This window comes from Ranitomeya variabilis, chromosome 1 (assembly GCF_051348905.1).
Source record: "Ranitomeya variabilis isolate aRanVar5 chromosome 1, aRanVar5.hap1, whole genome shotgun sequence".
Lineage (NCBI taxonomy): Eukaryota > Metazoa > Chordata > Amphibia > Anura > Dendrobatidae > Ranitomeya > Ranitomeya variabilis.
In genome coordinates this window covers 554,588,181-554,600,866 of record NC_135232.1, presented here as the reverse complement: position 1 = coordinate 554,600,866, position 12,686 = coordinate 554,588,181, and the positions used below count along the sequence as shown (strand labels likewise).

The following is a 12,686-nucleotide window of genomic DNA, read 5'->3' as shown; positions in this document are numbered from 1 at the left end:
GCCCTCTGACCTGCACAGTCAGTGCGGAGAGACGCCGGGAAGATGGAGCGGCGACCGGCGTGTGGAACGCGGACAGGTGAATATGTAATACTTACCTGCTCCCGGCGTCCCGCTCCTTCCCCCGGACAGCTGGTCTTCGGTGCCGCAGCCTCTTCCTCTATCAGTGGTCACCGTTACCGCTCATTAGAGATATGAATATGCGGCTCCACCCCTATGGGAGTGGAGTCCATATTCATTTCTCTAATGAGCGGTCCCACGTGACCGCTGAACAGGGGAAGAGCTGCGGCACCCGGAGACTGTGGGACTGCAGGGACAGCGCCAGGAGCCCCGGAAGCAGGTAAGTATGCCTCAGCGCCCTCTCCCCTTCACCCGCCGACCGTGACTCGAGTATAAGCCGAGAGGGGCACTTTCAGCCCAAAAATTTGGGCTGAAAATCTCGGCTTATACTCGAGTATATACGGTATATAAAAAATGTACTTACTGGAGGCTGACCGCAGCGGCGATCACAACACCGACCCTGGGAGCTGCTGGGAAGACCTTGACAGCGTTGGCCAGAACGTGCAGCATATGTTGGATGTAGGCATATGCTTTGTGTGTACTGTGATGTATGGTGATCTGTTTTTTATGTGTTGGGTGTACTGTGATGTCTGTAGGAACTGTTTCTGCAAAACTTACACTCTGCGCTCCAGCTCCGGGCATTTCTCCACCCACCCGATGATCTGCTGAGAGGCCCTCTGCTGCTTCAGCTTCCTGTGAAAACATAATTAATGCATATAGTGTTAACAAAAAAATTTTAAGAACCAAAAGAAAAGATTTAATTTTTAAATTATCTCAATACGCCGAAGCTGTGAAGGACGGCTCCCAGAAGAAGACATAATGGCTGTTTTTTGGATCTGCAAGTATAAAGACACTTGGTAGCTACTATACAAATTATGTGCAAAGATTTGTGTTCTTTAATACTTACATCAGGAGTTCTGCTTGCTGGCCTGGTTGGTCCCTGCTGGCTTGTTGGTCCAGTTGTTCCCTGATGTTTGGCCTGGTACTGCAAGTATAAACACAATTATAAAATTATGTGTATGCAGCTGAATTAGAACATAAAAAGTTGCTCCAGAGCTAGTAGAATTTAAAAACCTACCCCCTAAAATAATCCCCATAGGACCCACAACCCAAAAAAAACTGCTAAGTAATTTAATAGGTTTATAAACCACCCCTTTCAAATTTTGTTTCTGAGCAATGTGCAAGCAGGCAAACCCCAAAAAATATACCAAAGGCACACAAGTCTGAGCTTCATATCCTCCTTCCATAATATGCGCAAGCTGGCAAACCCTTACCCCCCAAAAAACAAACCTAAACCTTGCAAACAATACCCTCCTTCAAAGTTTAAATGCCTAAACCCCAGTTGAAAATCTATTGACCACACATGCTATTTTTAAAAATCCATTAAAAAAATTAAAATACTCAATTTCTGCTATCCACATTTTTATACACCTTTTATTTAAACAAATAGACCCTCAACCAACTCTGTATTGCATGTTGTATGTTCCAGTTTTACATACACCACACTATAAAACTTACCTTTGTGAAATGATGATACGCACGGTTTTAGGAGAAATTTTTATTTGCTTTTTTTGTTTGTTTTTTTTGTTTTTTTTTAACATCACAAGTAGGAGCTACACTGCTCTTTATTTTAAATACAAGTACATTGAATGCAAATTTTGTACCAAAGGAAAAAAGGAATACACTCTCCACACACACATGCCACACACACACACACAAACACACTGCCATCACACACACACACCGACACACCGCAGAACTTTGTTTAAAATACATGTAAAGTTGTAAAAAAAAAGCCTGGACACAGACACGCAGCACACACACACATCATTTTACACAGACGCCGCACTCGCACACACGCCACAATACTTTGTTGGAAATACATGACAGTAATAAAATAACTAAACAACCACGGCTGGACACACGCTGGCTGGCAGTCCTCTGGCTGACTGGCAGTCCTCTGGCTGGCTGGTAGTCCTCTGGATGGCAGGCCTCTTGCTGGCTGGCTGGCAGGACGCTGGCTGGTAGTCCTCTAGCTGGCAGGTCTCTTGCTGGCTGGCAGGTCTCTTGCTGGCTGGCAAGATGCTGGCTGGTAGTCATCTGGCTGGCAGGACCCTGGCTGGCTAGCAGTCCTCGGGCTGGCTGGCAGGACGCTAGCTGGTAGTCCTCTGGCTGGCTGGTAGTCCTCTGGCTGGCAGGCCTCTTGCTGGCTGGCTGGCAGGACGCTGGCTGGTAGTCCTCTAGCTGGCAGGTCTCTTGCTGGCTGGCAGGTCTCTTGCTGGCTGGCAAGATGCTGGCTGGTAGTCATCTGGCTGGCAGGACCCTGGCTGGCTAGCAGTCCTCGGGCTGGCTGGCAGGACGCTAGCTGGTAGTCCTCTGGCTGGCTGGTAGTCCTCTGGCTGGCAGGCCTCTTGCTGGCTGGCTGGGCTGGCTGGCTGGTAGTCCTCTGGCTGGTAGTCCTCTGGCTGGCAGGACGCTGGCTTGTAATCCTCTGGCTGGCAGGACGCTGGCTGGTAGTCCTCTGGCTGGCAGGCCACTGGCTGGTATTCGGCTGGCTGGCAGTCCTCTTGCTGGCTTCTATGCTTCTTGCTGGCACATTGAGGAATGAAGCCACATGGCAGGTTTATATAGATTTGGTGCTGTCTGGCCAATTGGCTACTAAATACAGATTTGGAGCATGCTCAGTGTAAAAAAAACAAACAAAAAAAAACCGGAATCCGTTGCTGGATTCCGTGATTTGACGGACAGCGACAGATCCTGCTCCCATAGGCTTCCATTCTAGCCAATGACTGACGCCGCTAGATCCATCGCTGTACGATTTTTCGATGCAGACAAAAAACTTTTCTTTGTACTTTTTTTTTCCAGACGACGAATGCACAAATTCTGACGGATCCAGCGCATGACGGACGAAATTGGTGGCCATCTGTCGCAATCCATCGCTAATACAAGTCTATGAGAAAAAGACGGATCCAGCGAATACATTTGCTGGATCCGTTTTTTTTCACAAAACGGCTCATTTAGATAGAAACAGAAAGACGGTAGTGTGAAAGAGGCCTTATAGTGTAAACTCTAATCCTCGGCTGATGACGTAGAGCAGATGTGGAGCTTCGGGGCCACTGGCGTCTCTCATAGTGTAATGCTCTGATCAGGGCCGGCGTTAGGGGCAGGCAGACTAGGCAGCTGCCTAGGGCCCCCGCTGCCCTCGGGGCCCCCAGGCAGGGGCGGACATACTGCTGATGGCACTGCTCCGGGGCCCAGAGGTGGACGGGGCCCCTGCAGGCAGGCCCGGTATCATGCAGGATAGGGCCCCTCTCCCTCCTGTAATCATGGAACATCGGTGAGTGTCGGGGAGAGAGCGGGGCGCGAAGTGCAGGAGATCAAAAAGGGGGCATGTCATGCAGGCAGAGACGTTGGCCAATGAACGCTTTCCTCACCAGACTGAGGAGAGCGCTCACTGGCTGCCATCTGCCCTCCTGCATGGCGTGTCCCAATGGTGACTGGTGAGTACTCACCTACAGTCAGGGGCCCCTGCCGCACAGCACATAGGGAGTCATCAGGGACAGCAGTGGAGGAAGAGCAGGACTTAGTGTACCTTTACACTAAACGACTTTGCAACGATAACGATAGCGATCTGTGAAGTTGCAGCGTCCTGGATAGCGATATCGTTGTGTTTGACACGCAGCAGCGATCTGGATCCTGCTGTGATATCGCTGGTCGTTGCTGAAAGTCCAGAACTTTATTTGGTCGTCAGATCGGCGTGTATCGTCGTGTTTGACAGCAAAAGCAACGATGCCAGCAATGTTTTACAATGGTAACCAGGGTAAATATCGAGTGACTAAGCGCAGGGCCTCGCTTAGTAACCCGATATTTACCCTGGTTACCATTGTAAAAGTAAAAAAAAAACACTACATACTCACCCTCTGATGTCTGTCACGTCCCCCGGCGTCCACGCTGCTGCTCAGAGCTTCCCGCACTGAATGGGTCAGTGCCGGCCGTAAAGCAAAGCACAGCGGTGACGTCACCGCTGTGCTTTCCGGCTGGCGCTTACACAGTGCAGGGAAGCACAGCGCAGGGGGACGCGGCAGACACCGGAATGTAAGTATGTACTGTTTGTTTTTTTTTACTTTTACACTGGTAACCAGGGTAAACATCGGGTTACTATGCGCGGCCCTGCGCTTGTTAACCCGATGTTTACCCTGGTTACCCGGGGACTTCGGGATCGTTGGTCGCTGGAGAGCTGTCTGTGTGACAGCTCTCCAGCGACCACACAGCGACGCTGCAGCGATCGGCATCGTTGTCGATATCGCTGCAGCGTCTCTTAATGTGACGGTACCTTAAGTGTGTCTTCTGCTTCCTCCACTGTTCTGTTCTCGGCAGGCTGCAGCATCTCCTCACAGGGAAGAGATGGGGGAGGAGCTCACTGCACAGGACAACACGGCAGCAGCAGGGGGCTGATATCAGTCCTCTCTGCTCTGTGCCCCATCCCCCACAGTGAGTTCTGCAGCCCTCTCCAACTGAACTATGTGGCCTCATCTGATCACCTGATATCACAGATTAGTATGTGTATATATGTGCTTGTATGTATGTATATGTATGCATCTGTGTATGTGTATGTACAGTTATATGAAAAAGTTTGGGCACCCCTATAAATCTTAAGCTTAATGTTTTATAAAAATTGTTTGTTTTTTTTTGCAACAGCTATTTCAGTTTCATATCTCTAATAACTGTTGGACACAGTAATGTTTCTGCCTTGAAATGAGGTTATTTGTACTAACAGAAAACTGCAATCTGCATTCAAACAAAATTTGACAGGTGCATAAGTATGGGCACCCTTATCATTTTCTTACTAAAGCACTTTTTTTGGTTTTGTAACCTCATTGAGCTTTGAACTTCATAGCCAGGTGTATGCAATCATGATGCGAAAGAAGCCGTTTCTGCAAACCCGCCACAAACAGAGTCGGCTGAGGTATGCAAAAGCACATTTGGAGAAGCCAGTTTATTTTTGGAAGAAGGTCCTGTGGACTGATGAAACCAAGATTGAGTTGTTTGGTCATACAAAAAGGTGTTATGCATGGTGGCAAAAAAACACAGCATTCCAAGAAAAACACTTGCTACCCACAGTAAAATTTGGTGGAGGTTCCATCATGCTTTGGGGCTGTGTGGCCAATGCCGGCACCGGGAATCTTGTTAAAGTTGAGGGACGCATGGATTCCTCTCAGCATCAGCCGATTCTTGACAATAATGTTCATGAATCAGTGACAAAGTTGAAGTTACGCAGGGGATGGATCTTTTAGCAAGACAATGATCCAAAACACCGCTCCAAATCTACTCAGGCATTCATGCAGAGGAACAATTACACTGTTCTGGAATGGCCATTCCAGTCCCCAGACCTGAATATCATTGAACATCTGTGGGATCATTTGAAGAAGGTTGTCCATGCTCGGCGACCATCAAACTTAACTGAACTGGAATTGTTTTGTAAAGAGGAATGGTCAAAAATACCTTCATCCAGGATCCAGGAACTCATTAAAAGCTACAGGAAGCGACTATAGGCTGTTATTTTTGCAAAAGGAGGATCTACTAAATATTATTGTCACTTTTCTGGAGAGGTGCCCATACTTATGCACCTGTCAAATTTTGTTTGAATGCAGATTGCACATTTTCTGTTAGTACAAATAACCTCATTTCAAGGCAGAAACATTACTGTGTCCAACAGTTATTAGATATATGAAACTGAAATAGCTGTTGCAAAAAAAAACAATTTTTATAAAACATTAAGCTTAAGATTAATAGTGGTGCCCAAACTTTTTCATATAACTGTATGTTTCTATCTGTATGTATGTATGTACGGTATACTGTATGTGTGTATGTATGGTCTATTTGAATGGCTGTGTGTATGTATGTACAGAATATGTGTATCTGTATGTGCAATAAATTTGTATGTATATATGGTATATATGTATGTGTGTACGGTATGTGTATACTATGTGTATATACTGTATGTGTGTATGTACGGTACATGTATGTGTATCTGTATGTATGTACAGTATGTGTGTATGTATGTCCAGTATATGTATGTACGGTATATGTATGTATGCACGGTGTATGTATGTACAGTATATGGATGCGTATCTGTGTGTATGTACGGTATGTGTATGTATGGTATATGTATGTGTATATATGTACGGTATATGTATGTGTAGCTGTGTATGCACAGTATATGTATGTATGGTTTGTGTGTATGTACGGTATATGTATGTGTATTTGTGTGTATGTATGGTATGTATGTACGGTATGTGTATACTATGTGTATATAACAGATTCAAGATTCAAAGAAGCTTTATTGGCAGGACCAAATACACATCAGTTTTGCCAAAGCAAGTGTATAATGGCAATAGGGATAGGGACTGGAGATGTTGGGTAGGAGCTGTAGGGGAGGTGGATGGGGCAGATCCAGGGTAGGGGCTATAGTCCATGGCATAAGGGAGGTATAACTGTATGTGTGTATGTACGGTATGTGTGTATGAATGTACGGTACGTGTATCTGTATGTACGGTATATGTGTGTATCTGTGTGTATGTATGGTATGTGTGAATGTACGGTATATGCATGTGTGTATGTACGGTATCTGTATGTATGACGGTATGTGTATGTATGACAGTATATGTACGTGTATGTATGGTATATGTATGTGTTTGCATATACTGGATTTGTATGTGTATCTGTGTGTATGTACGGTGTATGTGTGTACGGTATATGTGTGTATGTATGTACACATGTATCTGTGTGTGTATCTCCATCTCAGTGAAAAAATATAAATATATATTTTTTAGAGCTGAGAGGGCCCTGTGATTGCTATGTATGCCCCTGCTTGCAGGGCAGTAATAATGAGGACAATCTGACTTGTTTCTCGGAGCCCGAGGCTCCAGGGTCCCATTGCCAGATTGCAATCCTCATAAGCAGAGTACCGGGCAGGGAGGGGGCCCCAAGCTATTAGTGTCCTCCCCTGCCCCCAGCCAGTGGTGTGTCGCTAATAGCGGCACACCATGCAGCTGCTATGGGGCCCCTGAGTCAGGCCCCATAGCTTGCCCGGTGTCAGTGAAGCTGCAGCGGAGCAGTGGGTGACTGCAGGCAAGAGTCGGCTGCTGTGGCTAAAGCCTATGCCCGCTGTTAAAAGAGAAATTCATATTCACTGCTCCCCACGCCAATAGTCCCTCCCACCGCTATGCACTGAAGCCGGCTCCCAGAGATGGGTGGGACTATAGGAGTGGAGAGCAGTGAATATTCATTTCACTTTAATGGCGGGCACAGTAGCCGCAGCTGCAGGCTTCCTGCTGCTGGGCAGTCACATGTGCCCGCTACTAAAGGGAATGAATATTCACTGCTCTGCACGCCCATGAACACGGTATATATCAGTGAGTGAGTGAGTACATGGTGGGCATAATACTGTAGGACTAAATTATAATCTATGGGCGACTGCATTATATTCTATGGGGGGGCTGAATTTTATTCTATGTGGGGTTGCGTTACACTATATGAGGTCAGAATTATATTCTATATGGGGACTGCATTATACTCTATGGAGGACTATGGGAAGTGTATTATACACTATGGAGGACTCTGAGGAGTGTAATAGGCTGTGTGCACACGTAGGAAATGTGGTGCAGAATTTTCTGCACTAAATCTGCATCTGCAGAATTGATGCAGTTTCTGTGCAGTACAGTGTAAATCAGTGTGAAAAAAAAAAAGCTGTGCACATGGTGCAGAAAAATCTGCGCAGAAACACTGCAGAACTGCACAAAAGAAGCGACGTGCACTTCTTTGAAATCTGCAGCGTTTCTGCGCAGATTTTTCTGCACCATGTGCACAGCTTTTTTTTCACATTGATTTACATTGTACTGTAAGGCTATGTGCACACTTTGCGGTGTGCTCTGCGGGTTCTCCCGCAGCGGATTTGATAAATCTGCAGGGCAAAACCGCTGCGGTTATCCCTGCAGATTTATTGCGGTTTGTCTTCCGGTTTCCACTGCGGGATTACTCCTATACTATTGATGCTGCATATGCAGCAATATGCAGCATCAATAGTAATGTTAAAAATAATAAAAAAATTGGTTATATACTCACCCTCTGACATCCGTTCTCCTCGGCGCTGCACGCGGCGGTCCGGTTCCAAAGATGCTGTGCGAGAAGGACCTTCGTGACGTCACGGTCATGTGACCGCGGCGTCATCACGGTCATGTGACCGCGACGTCACCGCAGGCCCTGCTCGCACAGCAACCCTGACACCGGAAGGCCGCGTGCAGCTCTGAGAGGTGAGTATATCATTATTTTTTATTTTAATTCTTTTTTTTTTTTACACTAATATGGTTCCCAGGGCCTGGAGGAGAGTCTCCTCTCCTCCACCCCGGGTACCATCCACACATGATCCACTTACTTCCCGCATCGTGGGCACAGCCCCATACGGGAAGTAAGCAGAACAATGTATTCCTATGGGTGCAGAATCGCAGCGATTCTGCACAAAGAAGTGACATGCTGCGGGTTGTAAACCGCTGCGTTTCTGCGCGGTTTTTCCCGCAGCATGTGCACAGCGGATTGCTGTTTCCATAGGGTTTACATGTAAATGTAAACGCTATGGAAACTGCTGCGGACCCGCAGCATCAAAATCGCCGCGGATCCGCGGTAAAACCCGCAAAGTGTGAACATGGCCTAAATCACAGTGCAGTTCTGCAGCGTTTCTGCAGCAGAAAAATCTGCTGCAGTTCTGCACTAATTCTGCACTAAACTTGCATCGTGTGCACATACCCTTATACTCTATGGAGTGTATTATACTCTATGGGGATTGTGTATTATACTCTATGGAGGACTATCGGAAGTGTATTATACTCTATGGAGGACTCTGGGGAGTGTATTATACTATGTGTAGGACTATGGCGGTGTGTATTATACTACAGTATATGGAGGGCTAGGGTGAGTACATTATACTATATGGAGGACTATGGTGAGTGTATTATACTATGTGGAGGGCTAGGGGGAGTATATTATACTATATGGAGGACTATGGGGGTGCATTATACTATATGGAGGACTATGGGGTGTATTATACTATATGGAGGACTAGAGGAAGTGCAAAATGTAGGATATTCATCAAGTAATTGGACTGGTTATGCCGGAACAAAAATCATTGTTCTCATCAGCACATCGCCCAGTGAAAACTGCAGATATGCTGCTAAGATGATACTGTATGGGGACAGATTGATTTACTAGTGATCATTCTGTCCCCAGCCAGTGTAAAGAGGCTGGAAACAAGTGGCGAATGACTTCAATATTGTTGATCACACTCGTTTAGTGGCCTGAAATCAGCACATGTAAATACAACCAAAATGTTTCTGTGTGATGTGCAATATGTTAGTATTTGGGGCCCCATTTTAAACTTTTGCCTAGGGCCCCACTTTGCCTAAAACCGGCCCTGGCTCTGATGCTGTGCTGCTGACGTAGGGCAGATGTGAAGCCCAGGGGCCGCCAGGGTGCCTCGTTGTGTAATACTCTGATCCTCTCCTGCTGACACATTCTGGAGTCAAGGACAAGAAGGACCGCATAGGTTTTCTTGTGGAAAGAACCATTGAAAATGTGATGAACATGGCCAACACTAAACCAAGATGTAAGACCTCTCAAAAGACAAGAGCATCCCCATCCATCTGCAGAAAGAAAAGCATCAATCTCCAGAGGACAGCAGGTTTCTTTACCATGAGACCTATAAATATCGATCACATGAGCTGGTTCTTTACTGTAAAAGCAGTTTCTATATGGAGCAGTCGACCTCAGAAGCTGCTTCTTTACTGTAAAAGCGGTGTCTATACTGAACAGCTAACCTCAGGATCTGGTTCTCTACTGGAATAGCAATGTATGTATGAAGCAGCAGATCTCAGTAGCTGGTTCTTTACTATAAGAGTGTTTATATGGAACAGTCGACCTCAGGAGCCGCTTCATTACTGTAAGAGCGGTGTCTATACTGAACAGCCGACCTCAAGATCTGGTACGCTTCTGTAAGAGCATTACATGTGTAGAACAGCAGATCTCAGTAGTTGGTTCTTTACTGTAAGAGCTGTGTCTATACTTAGCAGCCAACCTCAGAAGCTGCTTCTTTACTGTAAGAGTGGTGTTTATACGGAACAGCCGGCCTCAGGATCTGGTTCTCTACTGTAAGAGCAATGTATCTATGGAACAGCAGAACTCAGTAGCTGGATCTTTACCATAAGAGCAGTGGTTGTACTGAACAGCTGACTATATGAAGATGGTGGTAGTAGTGTATTGAGTACAGGAGCACTCTGGCGGATGATGGTGGTAGTAGTGTATTGAGTACAGGAGCACTCTGGTGGATGATGGTGGTAGTATTGTGTACAGGAGTACTCTGGTGGATGGTGGTGGTAGTAGTGTATTGCGTACAGGAGCACTGTGGTAAATGATGGTGTTGGTAGTAGTGCATTCAGTACAGGAGCACTGTGTTGGATGATGGTGGTAGTAGTGTATTGTGTACAGGAACACTGGTGGTGGTAGTAGTGTATTGCCTACAGGAGCACTGTGGTGGATGATGGTAGTAGTTCATTACGTACAGGAGCACTGTGTGGTGGATGATGGTGGTGCTAGTAGTAATGTATTGAGTACAGGAGCACTTTGGTGGATGGTGGTAGTAGTGTATTGCGTACATGAGCACTGTGTGGTGGATGATGGTAGTAGTTCATTACGTACAGGAGCACTGTGTGGTGGATGATGGTGGTGGTAGTAGTAGTGTATTGAGTACAAGAGCACTTTGGTGGATGGTGGTAGTAGTGTATTGCGTACAGGAGCACTGTGTGGTGGATGATGGTGGTAGTGTATTACCTACAGGAGCACTGTGGTGGATGATGATGGTGGTAGTGTATTGCGTACAGGAGCACTGTGGTAGATAATGGTGATAGTAGTGTATTGCGTACAGGAGCACTATGGTGGTGGTAGTAGTAGTGTATTGCGTACAGGAGCCCTGTGTGGTGGATGATGATGGTGGTAGTGTATTGCGTACAGGAGCACTGTGGTAGATAATGGTGATAGTAGTGTATTGCGTACAGGAGCACTATGGTGGTGGTGGTAGTAGTAGTGTATTGCGTACAGGAGCCCTGTGTGGTGGATGATGATGGTGGTAGTGTATTGCGTACAGGAGCACTGTGGTAGATAATGGTGATAGTAGTGTATTGCGTACAGGAGCACTATGGTGGATGGTGGTGGTAGTAGTAGTGTATTGCGTACAGGAGCACTGTGTGGTGGATGATGATGGTGGTAGTGTATTGCGTACAGGAGCACTGTGGTAGATAATGGTGATAGTAGTGTATTGCGTACAGGAGCACTATGGTGGTGGTGGTAGTAGTAGTGTATTGCGTACAGGAGCCCTGTGTGGTGGATGATGATGGTGGTAGTGTATTGCGTACAGGAGCACTGTGGTAGATAATGGTGATAGTAGTGTATTGCGTACAGGAGCACTATGGTGGTGGTGGTGGTAGTAGTAGTGTATTGCGTACAGGAGCCCTGTGTGGTGGATGATGATGGTGGTAGTGTATTGCGTACAGGAGCACTGTGGTAGATAATGGTGATAGTGGTGTATTGCGTACAGGAGCACGATGGTGGTGGTAGTAGTAGTGTATTGCGTACAGGAGCCCTGTGTGGTGGATGATGATGGTGGTAGTGTATTGCGTACAGGAGCACTGTGGTAGATAATGGTGATAGTAGTGTATTGCGTACAGGAGCACTATGGTGGATGGTGGTGGTAGTAGTAGTGTATTGCGTACAGGAGCACTGTGTGGTGGATGATGATGGTGGTAGTGTATTGCGTACAGGAGCACTATGGTGGATGGTGGTGGTAGTAGTAGTGTATTGCGTACAGGAGCCCTGTGTGGTGGATGATGATGGTGGTAGTGTATTGCGTACAGGAGCACTGTGGTAGATAATGGTGATAGTAGTGTATTGCGTACAGGAGCACTATGGTGGATGGTGGTGGTAGTAGTAGTGTATTGCGTACAGGAGCACTGTGTGGTGGATGATGATGGTGGTAGTGTATTGCGTACAGGAGCACTGTGGTAGATAATGGTGATAGTAGTGTATTGCGTACAGGAGCACTATGGTGGATGGTGGTGGTAGTAGTAGTGTATTGCGTACAGGAGCCCTGTGTGGTGGATGATGATGGTGGTAGTGTATTGCGTACAGGAGCACTGTGGTAGATAATGGTGATAGTAGTGTATTGCGTACAGGAGCACTATGGTGGTGGTGGTAGTAGTAGTGTATTGCGTACAGGAGCCCTGTGTGGTGGATGATGATGGTGGTAGTGTATTGCGTACAGGAGCACTGTGGTAGATAATGGTGATAGTAGTGTATTGCGTACAGGAGCACTATGGTGGATGGTGGTGGTAGTAGTAGTGTATTGCGTACAGGAGCACTGTGTGGTGGATGATGATGGTGGTAGTGTATTGCGTACAGGAGCACTATGGTGGTGGTGGTAGTAGTAGTGTATTGCGTACAGGAGCCCTGTGTGGTGGATGATGATGGTGGTAGTGTATTGCGTACAGGAGCACTGTGGTAGATAATGGTGATAGTAGTGTATTGCG

At 46.6% G+C, this 12,686-nt stretch overlaps 1 protein-coding gene and 1 long non-coding RNA gene across 2 annotated transcripts in view; one reads left to right on the top strand and one right to left on the bottom strand.

The window, feature by feature from the left end:
- Positions 1-12,686, top strand: part of LOC143767623 (ephrin-A3-like) — a 102,382-nt gene that overhangs the window by 68,392 nt on the left and 21,304 nt on the right. The gene's annotated exons all lie outside the window — the stretch shown is intronic.
- On the bottom strand, positions 679-4,446 carry LOC143803936 (uncharacterized). The gene is made up of 3 exons (XR_013220964.1): positions 4,391-4,446; positions 965-1,042; positions 679-750 (listed from the first exon to the last, which is right to left on the bottom strand). It is a non-coding gene; the product is annotated as an uncharacterized LOC143803936 (long non-coding RNA).